This window comes from Heterodontus francisci, chromosome 19 (assembly GCF_036365525.1).
Source record: "Heterodontus francisci isolate sHetFra1 chromosome 19, sHetFra1.hap1, whole genome shotgun sequence".
Lineage (NCBI taxonomy): Eukaryota > Metazoa > Chordata > Chondrichthyes > Heterodontiformes > Heterodontidae > Heterodontus > Heterodontus francisci.
The window spans coordinates 17,594,922-17,612,813 of NC_090389.1; the positions used below are offsets into that span (position 1 = coordinate 17,594,922).

A 17,892-nucleotide genomic window follows, 5' to 3' on the forward strand; every position below is an offset into this window, starting at 1 on the left:
CCCTCAGCTTTGCTTGCATTTTGAAGTACTACAAGTTCTGATGAAGGGTCAACTCTGATTCTCTGACCACAAATGCTGCCAAATCCGCTGAGTATTTTCAACATCCACAGTTTAAGGAGCAAAGATCCTGGCTGAATGAAGCTAAATACTGTGGAATCAAAGGATTCGCTCCTAGACTTGCGATGAAGGGAAGGTCATTGATGAAGCAGCTGGTTGGGGCCAAAGATGCTTGCCTGAGGAACGCCTGCAGTGATCTTCTGGGGGCTGATGACGATACGAGCATACGAATTAGGAGTAGAAGCAGGTCATTCGGCCCCTTGAGCCTGTTCCGCCGTTCAATAAGATCATGGCTGATCTGATGATTAGTCTTTGACAACCATAACTATCTTGTGTTATATCAGGTATGACTCCAGTCTCTAGAGCATTTCCTTTTTCTAGGGCCACAGTAGGGCTCCTTGGTGCCATATTCAGTCAAATTCAGGCTTGATGTTAAGGACAGCTACTCTCATCTCTCACCTAGCATTCAGTTCTTGGGTCCTCGTCTGGATCAAGCATGTGATGACATCTGGAGCCAGTGGTTCTAGTTAAACCTGAACTAAGCATGAGTGAGCAGGCTACTGATGAGATGTCATTTGATGGCACTATTAACGACAGGAGACTGTTAGAGCAGTATTTGGCCGGGTTAGACTTTTTTTGTTTCTTTCAGGGCAACTAGGAATGGGTGATGAATGTCAGCCTTACCAGCATTGTCCACACCCTGAGAATGGACATTCGGAAAAGAGCTATAGTACCAATAAACAATGGAGCGTGTGTTGGGGTGGGATGTGGAGGACTAGGGGTAGGGGAAAATAATCCTACTCCCTGTATGATCTTAATTCATCCTCTGAAACTGCTCCCACCATTACCCTCAGTCACAGGCCTGTAACCACCAGTCCTTGCCCCAGCTCCTTTATGCCAGCAGCAGAATCTGAGACTCAATTTCTCATTGATCCAAGGTCCTGCTGCTATGAAAGGGAGCTGGTTTTAGTGTAAACATGGAGAGCTAGTGCAAAGACATGGTTGCTCCACAACACAAGCTCAACAAAACTCAGTGTAAACATTTTTGACAGCTAAAAATATACCCTGGACAGTGTGCAGTCTGACAAGTGGGTGGTTTCCACACTTCAAATGCACATGCTATTAAAAACAACAAAAAATGCTGGAAATACTCAGCAGGTCTAGCAGCATCTGTGGAGAGAGAAGCAGAGTTAATATTGCTATTAAAATGTTCACACCCACAGATGTACTGAAGCAAAACCCTAGTTACATCACTTCTGCACAACTGGTTGATTTCCTGGAATCCATTCAAGATGTCAACTGTGATAGCACTCTCACCTGTCTGAAGGTTGCATGTTCAAGTCTCACTTGAGATTTGTGGGATCTTGCTGTTCACAAATTGGCTTCCATGTTTCCTACATTACAACAGTGACTACACTTCAAAAGTAGTTTATTGGGTGTAAGTAAATGCCTTCGGAAATGCTGGGGCCATGAAAGATGCTAGAGAAATGCAAGTCTTTTTTCTTTCAAGGAGTTATCTAAGGCTTTGGGCCTATATGGTCTCAGTGCTGAACTGGGATTTTCCTCCATCCTTTCTTTCGCAGAGAACAGACCAAGCTACAGAGCAATAATCGGTGCTGAGGAGGGAGCGACGGGGCCTGCAGGGAGAAACTTGGAAATTGATTGTGTTTCTTAATCTGTGGAAAGGGACAGCTGCCGAGTGTGATACAATGCTACAACGCAGCGACTGGGCACAGCAGTAATTAGGACAATGATGTTTGCACCTCACAGCTCTGGCTGCGCATTACAAATTCACAAAGCAAAGCTCGATGAATGGGACCCTGTCAGGTGGTGATCAACGGCAACCCAACATTTACATCATTGTAAATTAAAGAAGCGTCACTCGTTCCCTATTAACCCTCTCCATCTCAGTCTGGTGAACAATGTCTTCCTGTATTCACTCTTGCATCTTCTACTCAAGTCCAGCTTCACAGATGCCAGCCAACCCATGGTACCTCACTCGGTCTTTGCACTCCAACACAAAAACTTGCACTTATATAGTGCCAATGAAGTACTTTTGAAGTGTAGTCACTGTTGTAAAGTAGGAAATATGGCAGTCAATTTGCACACAGCAAGCTCCCACTAACAGCAATGTGATAATGACCAGATAATCCACTGACCACCTCCAGACGCTTACCCATTGTCTCTCGAGACAAGGAGGCCAAAGATGAAGAAAAAGATAATCCATTCAGGGATAAATATTGGCCAGCACAGCAGGAAGAACTCCTCTGCTTTTCTTCAAAATAGTGCCATGGGATCCTTTATGTCCACCCAAGAGCGCAGACAGGGCTTTGGTTTAATGTTTCATGCAAAAGACGGCACCTTCCGACAGTGCAGCACTCCCTCAGTACTGCACTGCAGCGTCAGCCTAGATTTGTTTGCTCAAGTCTCTGGAGTAGAAGTGAGAGTGCTACCCATTAAGGAACAGTTAACACCAAACTCACATTTATAAACTCCTTTAATGCAGGAAAATGTAAAGAAAAGTTTAAGTAGGGAATTCCAGAGCTGATGAGGTGAGGAAACTGGGGATGTGCAAGAGGCTGGAATTGGAGGATGGCAAAGGTCTGGGAGGGTTACAGGGCTGAAAGAGATTACAGAGATAGGGCAGAAAAAGGATTTGAACAAATGGAGAATCTTAAAATCGAGACTTTGACAGAATGGTTAGAGAGAAATCTCCCTCTTACAATTACAGAAATATAAATAATTTTTAGGAAGCTTTTGAAGGCAGTGTATTTTTAGATGATTTCAAATTCAGGGAAATAATGGCTGAAAGATTTGATTGGGGAACAAAGATGGTGGGGATGGGTGGGGCACAAGCAATAACCCAGAGCCAGGGAAACGGTGGGTTACAGAAATAAGATTTCCCTAAGAGGGTAGGACAAGGCCAGGGGGGTACCAAAGAGGATTCTTAAATTGATTCAACAGGAGCCAGCGGATCTGGATATGCTGGAGAATGTGAGATGCAGAGTTCTGGATCAGAAGATGGGAAGGGATGGAGGCAGAGAGTTCAGTGACAGCAGTATTTCAGAAATGAAGGTTTCAGCAGTGGAGAGGGGAGGTAGGGGGGCAGTAGCAGCCAAGGCTCCTCTGGTTCTCAGTCCCCCAACACTTAGAGTTTAAAATTCTCATATTTGTCCCTTCCTATCTCTAATCTGCATCACTCCTCTAAACCTCAAGGAACCCTGCTGTCCCACTGTGGCCTCTTGTACATCTCCCACTACCTTTGCCCCACCAAAGGCAGCCATGCCATTAGCACCTAGGTTGAAACTCGAATTCCCTCCCTAAACTTTGTGAAGCACTTTGGGATGCTTTTCTACAGGCAAGAGGCCAGTGCAGCATGAGTTGTGACTGATCTTTTAATGCCTGTGTGGAACGAACACACCCACACTCCAACCACACAGGAATCCTCTGTGGAGTATAGCTTAAATTGTTTATGCTATCGGAAAAAACTTATTTCACACAAACAAGGACTGCAAATGTGGCAGCTTGAAAAAAAACAATTGAGGCATTGTCTTGAAGCACAGGAACTGCACTGAGCATGCTCTTTTATTTTCCAGTGACTCCTCTATCTCACTTTTCCTCACAATCACCGGAACCACACTAAACTAGCTCTACTGCAAAGCACTCCCACACAATGTCCAAGATCCTTGCCGAGGGAAGCTACTCTTACAGCAATTCAGGAGCCATGCTAATGGCACTGGTCACTTATCCACGTGCCTTCTACAACCAAGCATTACTTTAACTCAGAGGTTCAAGCCCCGCTCCTAGACTGGCGTGCACAATCTAGACTGATACTTCAGTGCATTACAGAGGGAGTGCTGCACTGTCAGAGATGCGTTTCAGATGAGACATTAAGCCAACGTCCATCTGCCCTCTTGGGTGGATCCAATAGATCCCACAACACACTTCTGAAAAAAAGCAGGGGAGTTCTTCCTGGTATCCTGACTGATATATATCCCTCATCCAACATCACTAAATTATCTGGTTGTTACCTCATAGCTGTTTGTGGGAGCATGCTGTGCATTTCCTCAATTACAACAGTGATTACACTTTAAAAGTACATCATTGGCTGTAAAGTGCTTTGGGACATCCCAAGATGGTAACATGAAATGCAAGTTCTTTGTTCCTTCATCCCAAAATTAAACCAGATACAATTCGTTAAGGCCAGCAAGCCAGGACGGCCAGTTCTTCACTGGGACCACAGGGCCGCCTTATATGTTTACTCCCAGTTGAGGTTCATCGGGAGCCAGTGCCACTACTGCATAAAATATCAGCAGCTGGAGACTGTACCTGGGGCTCAAGTTGCCTGGTAGGATTACCCTGGGGTCTCCAGAAATTAAAGATGGATTGCCTAGGCACCCATGAACAAACCCAGAGGTTACATGGCTCCAGCTGGGTAGGGACTGTCAGTATCATAAGGCATCACAACTAGTAGAAAGAAAACAAACTTGTGTAGCACCTTTGATGATCTCAGGACATCCCAAAGTGCAGTCAATGTAGTACATTTGAAAGTGTAGGAAACGTGACAGCCAATTTGCGCACAACAAGGTCTCAAACAATGGAAGAGCCCCAGTTTAATTTTTCATTTGAAAGATGGCACCTCAGACATTGCAACACTCCCTCAGTACTGCACAGCAGTGTCAGCCGAGATTATGTGCTCAAATCCCACATTAGGGGCTTGACTGCTACTGCTGAGACATGACCAACACTGTGGGACAGGCTAAGTGGACCCAGTGGGTCTTTTCCCATCTGCCATTGTTGTATACTCAAAAAAAAAATGATAGGTTCATGAAAAAGTGATTTAATTTTCTATGAACACTTTAGTTCCAAAAATATTCAAGATGGGTGAAAAGAGAATGTTTGACTGATTAGGTAACAAGAAGTCCGATTTCCCTAAATGTCCATCCTCACACCAACTGGAAGGAGACCAATGATGTGAGATCAGGGAGTCCAGGAATATATCCAGAGTCAGTAGCCCTATCCCCAGGACACACTGCTTTTTGAACTGTGCAAATCTGTCTCAGCAGTCCTTACAGATATGGTATCCTAGTGGTTATGGGGTTGGGTTAGGGTTAGATCAAGAGTTCAATTCCCACCAATGCAAGCTATAAATCACTTGCACCAGAGAAAAAAAACCATAAAGCTGCCCAGCCCAATTCATGTGACTCCAGTCCCACCCTGAAGTGGCTCAGCTATAGAGGAAACGATTACTCTGGCTATGAGGGTTGGGCAGAAAATGTGACCGTGCCCAAATACCAAGAAAAAAAAATGAAGAAAAAAATAACTGAAATTACAGAGAAATTGGCTGATGCAACTCTGAGGAGCTCTGTGTGAGGCCAATGTCGCCAGGATTGTGGGTAGCCCCATCACATGGTGATCCACAGTCCATGCAACAACTTGCATTTATATAGCATCTTTAATGCAGTAAAACATCCCAAAGTGCCTCACAAAGTTTGACACTGAGCCACATAAGAAATTAGGACAGGTGATTAAAGGCTCGGTCAAAGAGGTAGGTTTCAAGATGTCTTAAAAAGAAAAAAACAAGAGTCGGAGAGGCTTTTGCTCCACCACTGGCAGATGTGTCCGCAGCCCATCGGCCCCAAGCTTTGGAATTCCCTTCTTAAAACGCATCACCTCTCTTTCCTCCTTTAAGATGCTCTTTAAAACCTACTTGATACCTGTCCTAATATCTCATGTGGCTTGGTGTCAAATTTTGTCTCATAACATTTTCCTGAAGTACTTTGGGATGTTTCATTATGTTAAAGGCACTATATTAATTCATATAATGCATATAAAGACAGGGCTAAATTGTGGCGCGTCGAAGAGACTTAGTAGTTGGCAGGAAAAAAGACAGAGGCGCAAGGGGAGAGCCAACTGTGCAACAGCCCCGACAAACAAATTTCTCTGCAGCACCTGTGGAAGAGCCTGTCACTCCAGAATTGGCCTTTATAGCCACTCCAGGCGCTGCTTCACAAACCACTGACCACCTCCAGGCGCATATCCATTGTCTCTCGAGATAAGGAGGCCCAAAGAAAGAAAGATTAATGCATGTTGTTGCTGTTGCCCGACAGACAGTACTGGTCTCCGTGGTGTGTGCTCCCTCATTCTGCACACCAACTCAGACCAATCCACAAATCCTGAGGTTGGTGGTAGCATTCTTTCTCCTCCCCCCCCCCCCCCCCACCCAATACTCCCACCTCACCCACAAACCAGGCCTCACGTGGTATAGGGAATAAAAAACCGAAGAGCTGTTGTTTGTGATCCTGCTCCTCTGGCACTCACCCATTTCTAATACTGGAGCTGCACACACTGCCTGCTCACAAATTTCATGTCTACATGTGCCCTTTCCCAACATGCAATGAGACACACAGCTGCTTCTGTCAATTAGGAAACCTTGGATCGGCTTTCTCCCATCCTCAACAGTGCAATCACTGAAATGGCACTGTGTGCAGTTTAAATCCAGGATCGGCTGGGAGGAGGTGAAAGAGAAAGATCCAATGTTTTTGGTTCAGAGGGTCAATCAGATGAAACTGGTTGCCAAGTTCACATTACAGCCATGTTGGGATGTGTTGCTAGCCAAAGGACCAGACCAAATGGTAGACAAAGGGCAGGATGTGGATGAATTATTACATTATGTTGAAGACAGAACTACTGCAACAAGATCAAGAGTGAAAATATCACCCTACATTCAGTTGCTGACTGCCATTGTCAACCTGTGTTGTCCAGTGCCTTAGCTAACATGGTTAATTGGGGAATCAGGTGGCTAACTCAAATTTATGTTTAGTAAATTGAAAATGAGCAATCGACACTGTTAGACATGCGATCTCTACTTGTGTTTGCATGTACTTTTGGGAAAATGGGAAGGTGAAAAGCAGAGTGTCTGAGTGTTTTTTTTGATTACTAAATGCTTGGTTGCTGAATGGTAGAAGTTAGGTAAATATACAACACGTGCAGTACAATGACTTGTATTGTGTGAGATATGGTTTCTACTAAGCGCAATGCATGTGGTTAAAATGGGTCCTACATGTTCACACCTGTCGCTAGTCAGCGATTTCTACTGGACAACACTGGTGTAAACCAATCAAATCAGCATAAAGTACCCTCACCACTAGCAGCCCAACTCTCAACTGCCCTCAAACCAATGTGGGGGAGGGAAGCTGACTTTGTGAGAAGCCCCAGCTCAATGATTAACTGGTCAGTCGGTTTCTCTGGTATGACCCAAGCTGTGGCTCATGGGCAAACCTTATCGAAATGGGAAGACGTGGCAATGAAGAAAACTGCGCAATAAACAGCTGAAACATATCAGACGAGTATGGGGGGCTCTTCGTGTTCTTAAAGCTTCAAGACTGGGCGGCGCAGTGGCTAGCACTGCAGCCTCAGCTCCAGCGACCCAGGTTTGGTTCTGGGTACTGCCTGTGTGGAGTTGGCAAGTTCTCCCTGTGACTATGTGGGTTTCCTCCAGGTGCTCCGGTTTCCTCCCACATGCCAAAGACTTGCGGGTTGATAGGTAAATTGGCCATTGTAAAAAATTGCCCCTAGTGTAGGTAGGTGGTAGGAGAATTGACGGAAGGTGGGGATGCGAGAGGGAAAAATGGAATATATAGGATTAGTATAAATGGGTGGTTGATGATCAGCACGGACTCGGTGGGCCGAAGGGCCTGTTTCGGTGCTGTATCTCTCTGTGACTCGAAGCTTCAGGCTAAAGCTCCTTCCAGAGATCTTCAATTTCCACAGTGGGTGCTCTGTGTTGTGACTCACCCCCTGCACTCTCGCTTTACTGGAGTCAATGAGGATGAGCCTGATCAGGATTGCACTAATCTCATCACCCGCCCTCCAACAGCACCTTTAAACAGTCTCTGAAGGATGATCTTTATTTTTGTTGGGCACACTATCAAGGGATATGAAGCTAAGACAGGTAAATGGAGTTGAGGTACATATCATCCATAACCTAACAAAGACAGAGCAAATTCAAGGAGCTGAACAGGAGTCGACCAATGTGCTAAAAAAAGGAAAGGGAGGGAGGAGTGGAAGAATTGCTTTAGCACCTTTCACCATCTCAGGACATCCTAAAGTACTTTAACATAAGAAATAGGAGCAGGAGTAGACCATATGGCCCCTCGAGCCTACTCCGCCTTTCCAATACCATCATGGCCAATCTTCTGCCTCAACTCCATTTTTCCACCCTGCTCCCCATGTCCCTTGACTCAGTGAATGACCAAAAATCAGTCCATCTCAGCATTAAATACCAGCCAATGAAGTACTTTCAAGGTGTAATCACTGTTGCAATGTAAGATGTTACCATGATCTGACAAAGAAAACAAGTGCAAGACTCCCAAGGAAGCTCATGAAACGTAACGACATTGGAGAACATGTCACCTTATTTGTGAAAATGGCAATCCCAGCCTGGCTGGCGAATCCACACAAGGTGCTTGGGACTGCCAAGATGCACATTTGTCACTGTTGCATTTTTACAGCTGCCCCCTGTAGATCATTGACCTTCATTTAACCAGACAAGCCAAGCTCCCTACAACCTAGTTCCCAGCTACTACCTTAACCTTAGAGAATTTTCATCAGGTCAATGAAACACCATTAAAATTCCCTGTAGCACCACCCGAGCAAGAGTGGGCACTTTGAACTCCATACAAGGAGAGTCCCACAACACATTGGAGGCAGCCTGCAGGTTTCACACTTTGTCCAAAGTCTTGCAGTGTTTGTAAGGTTTGGAGTAAGGCGGAAAGAGAGTGATGGAATTAGGCGTAGCCATCTTGGCAGGGACGTGACTGTGCTGGGAACAGGGGGAAATTACCTAGCCAGAAGGCCAAGCCAAGAACCGCACGGCACTTGAAGGCCGAACGCTGGAGCGAATCGACGTGGTCCTCCAAAGCCATGTTAGTTGATCTCAAAACAACTGAGGAGAGCCGCGACCCATGACACCCCCTCCCTCCACCTAAGGTGGTTTTACCACCGTGTGAAGGCAGGCAAGAAATTTTCAGATTGACAGGGGCTTTCAGTTTCTCTGCTGGCCAACTCACCATCTTCCACTTCAACAGGCAGAGAACCACAAGCTGATGGGCATAGAAACAAGGAATTCCAACAACTACACCCACTCTAACTCACCTGGCAATACCATTAAACAGACTGTCCTCGCAAAATTTGGGTTGTACGCAAAAAGCAATTCAAATTGTATTAACCTAGGGTGAAGTTCAGCTAGTTGCACGTACTGGCGACAGCAATTTGAAGGGATGAATGGAGATCACACAAACTGCTTTATGATGTAACTTTTAAGCAATCTACAAGCAGTAGTGTGACTTTTCCCACAACAACACACTAAACAAGCACACTGACAACACGCCTGCCACTAGATCCAGGTCCCACCACCAAATACAGACAACACCTATATCACAAGGCCAAGGTCCCACCACCACACGGAGACAGCACCAATATCACTATGTCCAGTTCCTGTCACCATATACCATCATTACTGTCACTAGGCCAAGGTGCTACAGCCACATCGACAATTCCTGCCAACATATACTAGACTCATTTTTTCAAGGATACCAGCTGATAATATAAACAACAGATTCAACAGCATTAAAAGTGCATTGGCTGTTTCACTTCAGTGAGCAGACATTCCATGCATACATTTCTCAACTACAAAAGATACAGTTTGGTAAGACCAGTTTTAACTCTTTGCCTGGCTGAGACCTATCAAATCCACCTCTGCGAGAGACACATTACTGGCTCACGTGTACAATATTTGTACAAGCAGAAATTAGCAAGTAATCAGTATCTTATTTCTTTGGTTTTAATTTGGGCCTACATGCAGCCCTGTCCCCTTTATAACACACAGTGGCTTTGCTGCATATGACAGTGGTCGTGTAAATCCTGACCAACATATTACAATACAGAGTGGTCATATGATTACTCCCTCACACTCTCCTCCTATCACAAGATTCTCAGGGAGGTGAGGAGTGAAGTTAGGGGAAACAACGAAAGAAAGGCAGCAGTGGAAGTTCAGGATCACATACAAACTGTGAAGGAAGAAAGCAAGTTCTTTCTTGCATTTATATAGCACCTTTCACAATCTCAGCATGTCTCAAACCACTTCACATTGGTGTGTGTGTGTGTGTGTGTGTGTGTGTGTGTGTGTGTGTGTGTGTGTGTGTGGAGGGGTGGGGGGATACTGTGCCCAAATTGGCTGCCACGTTTCCCAACAGTGACTACACTTCAAAAGTATTTAATTGCCTGTAAGTGGCCAAATAATCTCTTTTTGCATTGTTGGTTGAGGGATAAATATCAACCTGGACACTGGGAGAACTCCCAGCCTCCATCAAAATACTACACGTTGGAAGGCAGACACAACCTCAGTTTAATGTCCAAGCCAAAAGACAGCATCTCCGACGGTACGGCATTCCTTCGGTACTGTACTGGAGTATCAGCCCACATTTTGTGCTCAACTCCCTGGAATAAGACTTGAACTACCACCTTCTGACTCAGAGGTGAGAGTGCTACCACTGAGCAAAGACAATACTGTAGAACACTGGTAAAATCTGTGCACAGCAGGTGATGGGGTAAAGTTGCTGACAGTAACTCTCGGCATTACGAACTCAACCAACCAGAAATAATAAATCCACACCAGTGCTAGGCTGCACGTTTCACTGTTTTTAAAACATGCAAAGTGACCAATGAGGTGCCACTAGGGCCAGGTGAAAAGTGTGGGCTCCCCTACCCAAACTCTCCCCTGACTGTAGGCTACTGCTTCCATCAGCAGCAAGGTGGCCAGTAGTAGTTGCTATAGTCATGGCACCCAAGGCCTACTCCACCTGTTGTCCAGGCCTTAAAGTGCAAGCAATAAACTCAGTTGAGTGCAACCAAAATGAGTATTGTGGCCCCTAGGAAGGAGGGGTGAGGGGGGCAGAGAGCTCGAGGCTGCATGCATGCCTTCCAACTTGGCCCATCAGTAGTCAGGAAAATGACCATTCTGTCATGTGAAAAGTGTTAGATGCAGATCCAAGGAGTAGAATTCCCAAGTTACATTGGGAGAGAAGAACAGAAAGAGGGTAGATTTTTCACCTGGGGGATCCAATGGATCCCCTTCCCTTTCTACAATCCTCACTCTTTGTTGAGAAAGAAAGTTGAAGAGAAAAGACTTTTGTCACATTCCTACAGCAGTTTAGGCTAGACCACCTTCATTCACCAATACTTTTCCATGGCACCATTTTTAATTAGGCACCGAGCAGCAGGGCTGGTGTGTTCAATGGGACCTACTCCTATCTGAGCAATGCACACTAGGTGACAATGAGTTTAGGATTAGAAAACCTGTAGATTTGAGGAGGTAGGTAAACAGCTCCAGTTTTGAGGTCCTGAGAGAAAAATAAAACATTAAAGTAGGGGGCTGTGAGATAAGTCTCAATTCCCTAGAGATGTACAACAATGCATTGGCAACTTAGGAGGGATAAAAGAATAAATTTAGAGTAATAGCTGGAGTAAAACAGACCCTGCACATCACAATGTTACAGGGCAGGTGTACAAGGCTCTGGATATCAATTCCAATGGCTCAAATTTAAAGATTGGATTCCAAATTATTAAACACACACTGCACCAACACAGGTTAGACCAGTGATGCTCGTAATACTGCTCAGGAACCATTTGCAACCCACCTCCTCTTCACCCCTGGCCCCTGGTTCAGCTACATTACACACGGATTGCAATTCAAAGTGATTCATTGCATGTGAATCACTCCAAGACATAATGAGATGCTTTTTAAATGCAAGTAGACCTCGAGGCCTCTCCATCCCTGTCCCAACTTGCTGTGGAATGTTGCTGTGCTGGGAATAGGTGCCGTTCCCTCGGCTTTTTAAACCCTCTCTAACGAAGGACTGGATTATCCCAGTTTCCATACAGTGAGTGAAAGGGACTGCGGCATTCCAATGAGTGACATCTGAGGGAGACATGGGTTTTGATTCCACTTCTCGACAACTAACAGAACTAGGTTAGATAAGTGTACAGAGTGCATGAGCAGGGCAAGGTATTATACATGCACTGGCATAAGGTACAGTATACACAGAGAAGGGTACAATATAGATCATATGGGCAGTGTCTAATCTATCGCAGTATACCGAGCTACATGGAAGATGGCAGGATCCCCAAAGACACATTGTACAGCGAGCTCGCCACTGGTATCAGACCCACCGGCCGTCCATGTCTCCGTTATAAAGACGTCTGCAAACGCGACATGAAATCGTGTGACATTGATCACAAGTCGTGGGAGTCAGTTGCCAGCATTCGCCAGAGCTGGCGGGCAGCCATAAATACAGGGCTAAATTGTGGCGAGTCGACGAGACTTAGTAGTTGGCAGGAAAAAAGACAGAGGCGCAAGGGGAGAGCCAACTGTGCAACAGCCCCAACAAACAAATTTCTCTGCAGCACCTGTGGAAGAGCCTGTCACTCCAGAATTGGCCTTTATAGCCACTCCAGGCGCTGCTTCACAAACCACTGACCACCTCCAGGCGCGTATCCATTGTCTCTCGAGATAAGGAGGCCCAAAAGAAAAGAAAAAGAATACCGAGCTATATATTCACAGTGAATGAGTTTCACATTACTAGTCCCGTGCCCTGATTAAAAGGTCTCACCGCAACATGGTTATTCATTAACTACCCAGAGAACAACTTTTTTTTTTAAATCAGCCCAGCTAACATCAGCATGTGAAAGGCAGAGTCGCCCTGACCTGGTTTTAAAAGGCAACAGAAAGAAAGAGCTAAGTGCTTGCTCATACCACTTCATTTCTCATGCAAGAGTGGAAGTAGAATTGAAAATCCAGGGATCGATAAATGGAGGGTCGGCAAGAGCTTGACCAGGTGGTGGTGGTGGTGGGTTGGCGTGGGGGGTGAAAGAGGAGGAGAGATCAGGTTTCATTACGATTGTTACCCTGCCCATGTGGTCGAATAGCCTACCAACATACACTGAAAAACAACTATTTACCACAGCATTACCACTGGAACTGCACCCCACCAAAGTCGTCACCTTCGAGTAAAATAAAGGGAGAGAATATAGGTACAGCAGTGATACCATTATTGCCAGGGGACTACTTTTGACCATCCCAAACCACGCCTTTGACCAGATTCCACATCATTGCCATCTAGCTCAGAGAAACCAAACCAAACACAACCATCCCCAATTTAGCAACCCTTCAATAGTTAGGGATATGGAAGTAAATTAATACCAGATATACCTCAAAATAAAGATAACTCCAAACACCACATCCAAACCCAGCCTCCCCACAATCACTCCCAGTGCCTCAAATCACACTCCTGAGCACAAATGCTCAAAATAACTGAGCCAGCGCCAGACTGTAGGCCCCACACTGCTCCACAGCAAATACATATATAGAAGTTAGTACAAGGAAACAGATCATTCAGCCCAGCCACTCCATGTTAGCATTTACCCACTCATCACAAGCAAATACTTCTAATGATATTTATCCACCCTGATATATATCCCTTTAACCCCATTGCCTTCATCCATCTATCCAGTCCAAAAAATATATATATACATACACACACACAATGTCCGCACAACCTCAACTAGCAGCTGAATCATTGCATGTGACTGAGGTATTACTCCAGTTAACAACTTTCATTTATATAGTGCCTTTAAACATTTAAATGTCCCAATGCTGCATAGGAGCATAATCAAATGAAACCTGACACCAAACCAAGTAGAGATATATCAGGACAGATGACTAAAAGTTTGGTCAAAAAAAATGGTAGCTTTTAGGGAGCAGCTTAAAGGAGGAAAGGTATAGAGGTGGTGAGGTTTAGGGAAGGAGTTCCAATGGTGGAGAAATTAAAATTGGGGATGCTCAAGAGGGCAGAATTTAGATGAATGTTGAGTTCTCAAAGAGCTGTAAGGCTGGAGGAGGTTACAGAGATAGGAATTGAAAACAAGGACGAAGATTGGAAGATCAGGGCACAAACCCTGAGTGAACCATTGGGCCTGTTAGGCAGTGTGGTTCAGCACAGTGGAGCGCGGGGGGGGGGGGGGGGTTGTCGCGTCAGGGGGATGATTACATTTAACATTTTATTTTTGCTGGGGGAGGGCAATAGGGAGTGGAAGGTTCTTGGAGCTCCAATGGACGGTGGCAACAAGGTGTTTGGGTCAAATTGTGGGGGGGTTGATGGGTGTGCGCGCAGTGGGAAGAAACTGCATTGTCGGTAACCTTTGGGGAGGGGCTCAATAATAACCACCTCAAAGCAGTTGTTATCGAGAAGCCCTGGGGCCTAACTGCAATGAGAAATAAATACAGGAGACTGCATCATCAGATGTGGAAATGGCGGCATCCTGCCGACAGATCTGAACATTTTAAGGTGTGTCGTCTGCAACCCGCCCTCCTATTGTGGGTGTTGTCGTAACCTTACACGTCCATAGTACAGACCAAACCACTTAACATTGCCTTGCGCAGCGAGTGAAGACACTTACATATGAACATACAAATTAGGAGCAGGAGTAGGCCACTTAACCCCTCAAGCCAGCTCAGCCATTCAATAAGATCATGGCTGATCTGACTGTAACCTCAACTCTACATTCCCGCCTACCCTAAATAACCTTTCACCCCCTTGTTTATCAAGAATCTATCAACCTCTGCCTTAAAAATATTTAAAGACTCTGCTTCCATCACCTTTTGAGGAACAGAGTTCCAAAGACTCACGACCCTCAGAGAAAAATTTCTCCTCATCTCGGTCTTAAATGGGCGACCCCTTATTTTTAAACAATGACCCCTAGTTCTAGATTCTCCCACAAGAGGAAACATCCTTTCCACATCCACCCTGTCAAGACCCCTCAGGATCTTATATGTTTCAATCAAGTCGCCTCTTACTCTTCTAAACTCCAGCGGATACATGCCTAGCATGGCCAACCTTTCCGCAAAAGACAAACCGCCCATTCCAGGAATTAGTCTAGTAAACCTTTTCTGAACTGCTTCCAATGCATTTACATCCTTTCTTAAATAAGGAGCCCAATACTGTACACAGTACGCCAGATGTGGTCTCACCAATGGCCTGTACAGCTGAAGCATAACCTCACTACTTTTGTATTTAATTCCCCTCGCAATAAATGATAACATTCTATAAGTTTTTCTAATTACTTGCTATACCTGCATACTAACCTTTTGTGATTCATGTACTATGACATCCAGATCCCTCTGAATCTCAGAGCTCTGCAATCTCTCACCATTTAGATAATATGCTTCTTCTTTATTCTTCCTGCCAAAATGAACAATTTCACATTTTCCCACATTATACACCATTTGCCAGATCTTTGCCCACTCACTTAACCTATCTATAATTCCTTTGTAGCCTCATGTTCTCTTCACAACTTACTTTCCCACCTATCTTTGTGTCATCAACAAATTTAGCGACTTCGGGTCCCTTCACCCAAGTCATTTACATAAATTGTAAAAAGTTGAGGCCCCAGCACTGATCCCTGTGGCACACCACTTGTTACATCTTGCCAACCCGAAAAAGGTCCATTTATGCCTACACTCCATTTCTGTTAGCTAGCCAATCTTCTACCCATGCCAAAATGTTACCCACTACATGAGTTTTTATTTTCTGCAATAACCTTATCAAATGCCTTCTGGAAATCTAACAGTACCTCCACCGAATCCCCTTTATCCACAGCATATGTTACCTCTTCAAAGAACTCCAATAAATTGGTTAAAAATGATTTCCCTTTCACAAAACCATGTTGACTCTGCCTGACTGCCTTGAATTTTTCTACGTGCCCTGCTATAACGTCTTTAATAATAGCATCAAACATTTTCCCAATGACAGATGTTAAGCTAACTGACCTGTAGTTTCCTGCTTCCTGTCTCCTTCCCTTTTTGAATAAAAGGAGTTACACTGGCTATTCTCCAATCTAATGGAACCTTCCCTGAATCTAGGGAATTTTGGAAAATCAAAACCAATGCATCAACTATCTCACTAGTCAGTTCTTTTAAGACCCTAGGATGAAGTCCATCTGGACCCGGAGTACTTTTATCCTCTGTAGTGAAGAGTGATACAAAATTCCTGTGCAAATCTTCTGCCATCTCCTTATTTTGCCTTATTAATTCCCCAGATTCACTTTCTATAGGACCAATGCTCACTTGGTTAACTTTTTTTTTTAAACTATAGAAACTCTTACTATATGTCTTTATATTCCTCACCAGTTTTCTCTCGTACTCTAATTTTTCCCTCATTAATATTTTAGTCGTTCTTTGCTGCTTTTTATATTCTGTCTAATCTTCTGACCCGCCACCCATCTTTGTGCAAGTATATGCTTTTTCTTTAAGTTTGATACCATCTTTAATTTTTTAGTTAACCACATAGCAGGAACCAACACTGAATCACAGAATTGTTACAGCACAGAAAGAAGCCATTCAGCACATTGTGTCTGCACCGGCTCTCCAAACGAGCAATTCACTTAGTGCCATTCCCCCACCTTTATTTATTTAGAGATACAGCACTGAAACAGGCCCTTCGGCCCACCGAGTCTGTGCCGACCAAGAACCACCCATTTATACTAACCCTACAGTAATCCCATATTCCCTACCACCTACCTACACTAGGGGCAATTTACAATGGCCAATTTACCTATCACCTGCAAGTCTTTGGCGGTGGGAGGAAAACGGAGCACCCGGTGAAAACCCACGCGGTCACAGGGAGAACTTACAAACTCCGCACAGGCAGTACCCAGAATTGAACCCGGGTCCCTGGAGCTGTGAGGCTGTGGTGCTAACCACTGCGCCACTGTGCCGCCCCAAATGCACCGCATTGCGATGGCCAGGAACCGAACCCAGGTCAACTGCTTGGCAAGCAGCCATGCTCACCACTATACCACCATACCACCTTCTCCCCGTAACCCTGCACATTCTTCCTTTTCATATAACAATCCAATTCCCTTTTGAATGCTTGAATTGAACCTGCCTCCACCGCACTTTCAGGAGGCGCATTCCATACTTTAACCACTCGCTGCATGAAAAACCTTTTCCTCGTGTCACTTTTGCTTCTTTTACCCATTACTTTAAACCTGTGCCCTCTCGTTCTCAATCCTTTCACGAGTGGGAACAGTTTCGCCCTATCTACTCAGTCCAGACCCCTCATGATTTTGAATACCTTTATCAAATCACCTTTCAGCCTTCGCTTCTCCAAGGAAAACAGTCCCAACTTCTCCAATCTATCTTCACAACTGAAGTCCTTCATCCCTGGAACCATTCTCGTGAATCATTTCTCCACTCTCTCCAATGCCCTCACGACTTTCCTCATGTGCGGCGCCTAGAACTGGAAGCAATACTCCAACTGAGGCCGAACTCGTGTCTTATACAAGTTCAACATAACTTCCTTGCTCTTGTACTCTATGCCCCTATTAATAAAGCCCAGGATACTGCATGCTTTATTAACCGCGCTCTCAACCTGTCCTGCCACCTTCAATGACTTATGCACATATACACCCAGGTCCCTCTGCTCCTGCATCCACTTGAGAATTGTACCTTTTATTTTATATTGTCTCTCCATGTTCTTCCTACCAAAATTAATCACTTCATATTTCTCTGCATTGAACTTCATCTGCCACATATCCACCCACTGCACCAACTTGTCCATGTCCTTTTGCAGTTCCACACCACCCTCCTCATAGTTCACAATGCATCCAAGTTTCGTATCATCCGCAAACTTTGAAATTGTGCCCTGTACACCCAAGGTCTAGGTCATTAACACATATCAGGAAAAGCAAGGGTCCCAACACTGACCCCTGGGGAAC

General features: G+C 44.9%; 1 protein-coding gene across 3 annotated transcripts in view; it reads right to left on the reverse strand.

The window, feature by feature from the left end:
• The window catches only part of dag1 (dystroglycan 1), a 112,125-nt gene that overhangs the window by 74,252 nt on the left and 19,981 nt on the right, over window positions 1-17,892 (reverse strand). The window contains exon 1 of one of the 3 annotated variants that reach the window (XM_068051412.1): window positions 15,260-15,280. The exons of the other annotated variants lie outside the window; for them this stretch is intronic. The gene's annotated coding sequence lies outside the window, so the exon portion shown is untranslated. Of the gene's footprint in view, window positions 1-15,259; window positions 15,281-17,892 lie in introns of those variants that run through there. 3 annotated transcript variants of the gene reach the window in all.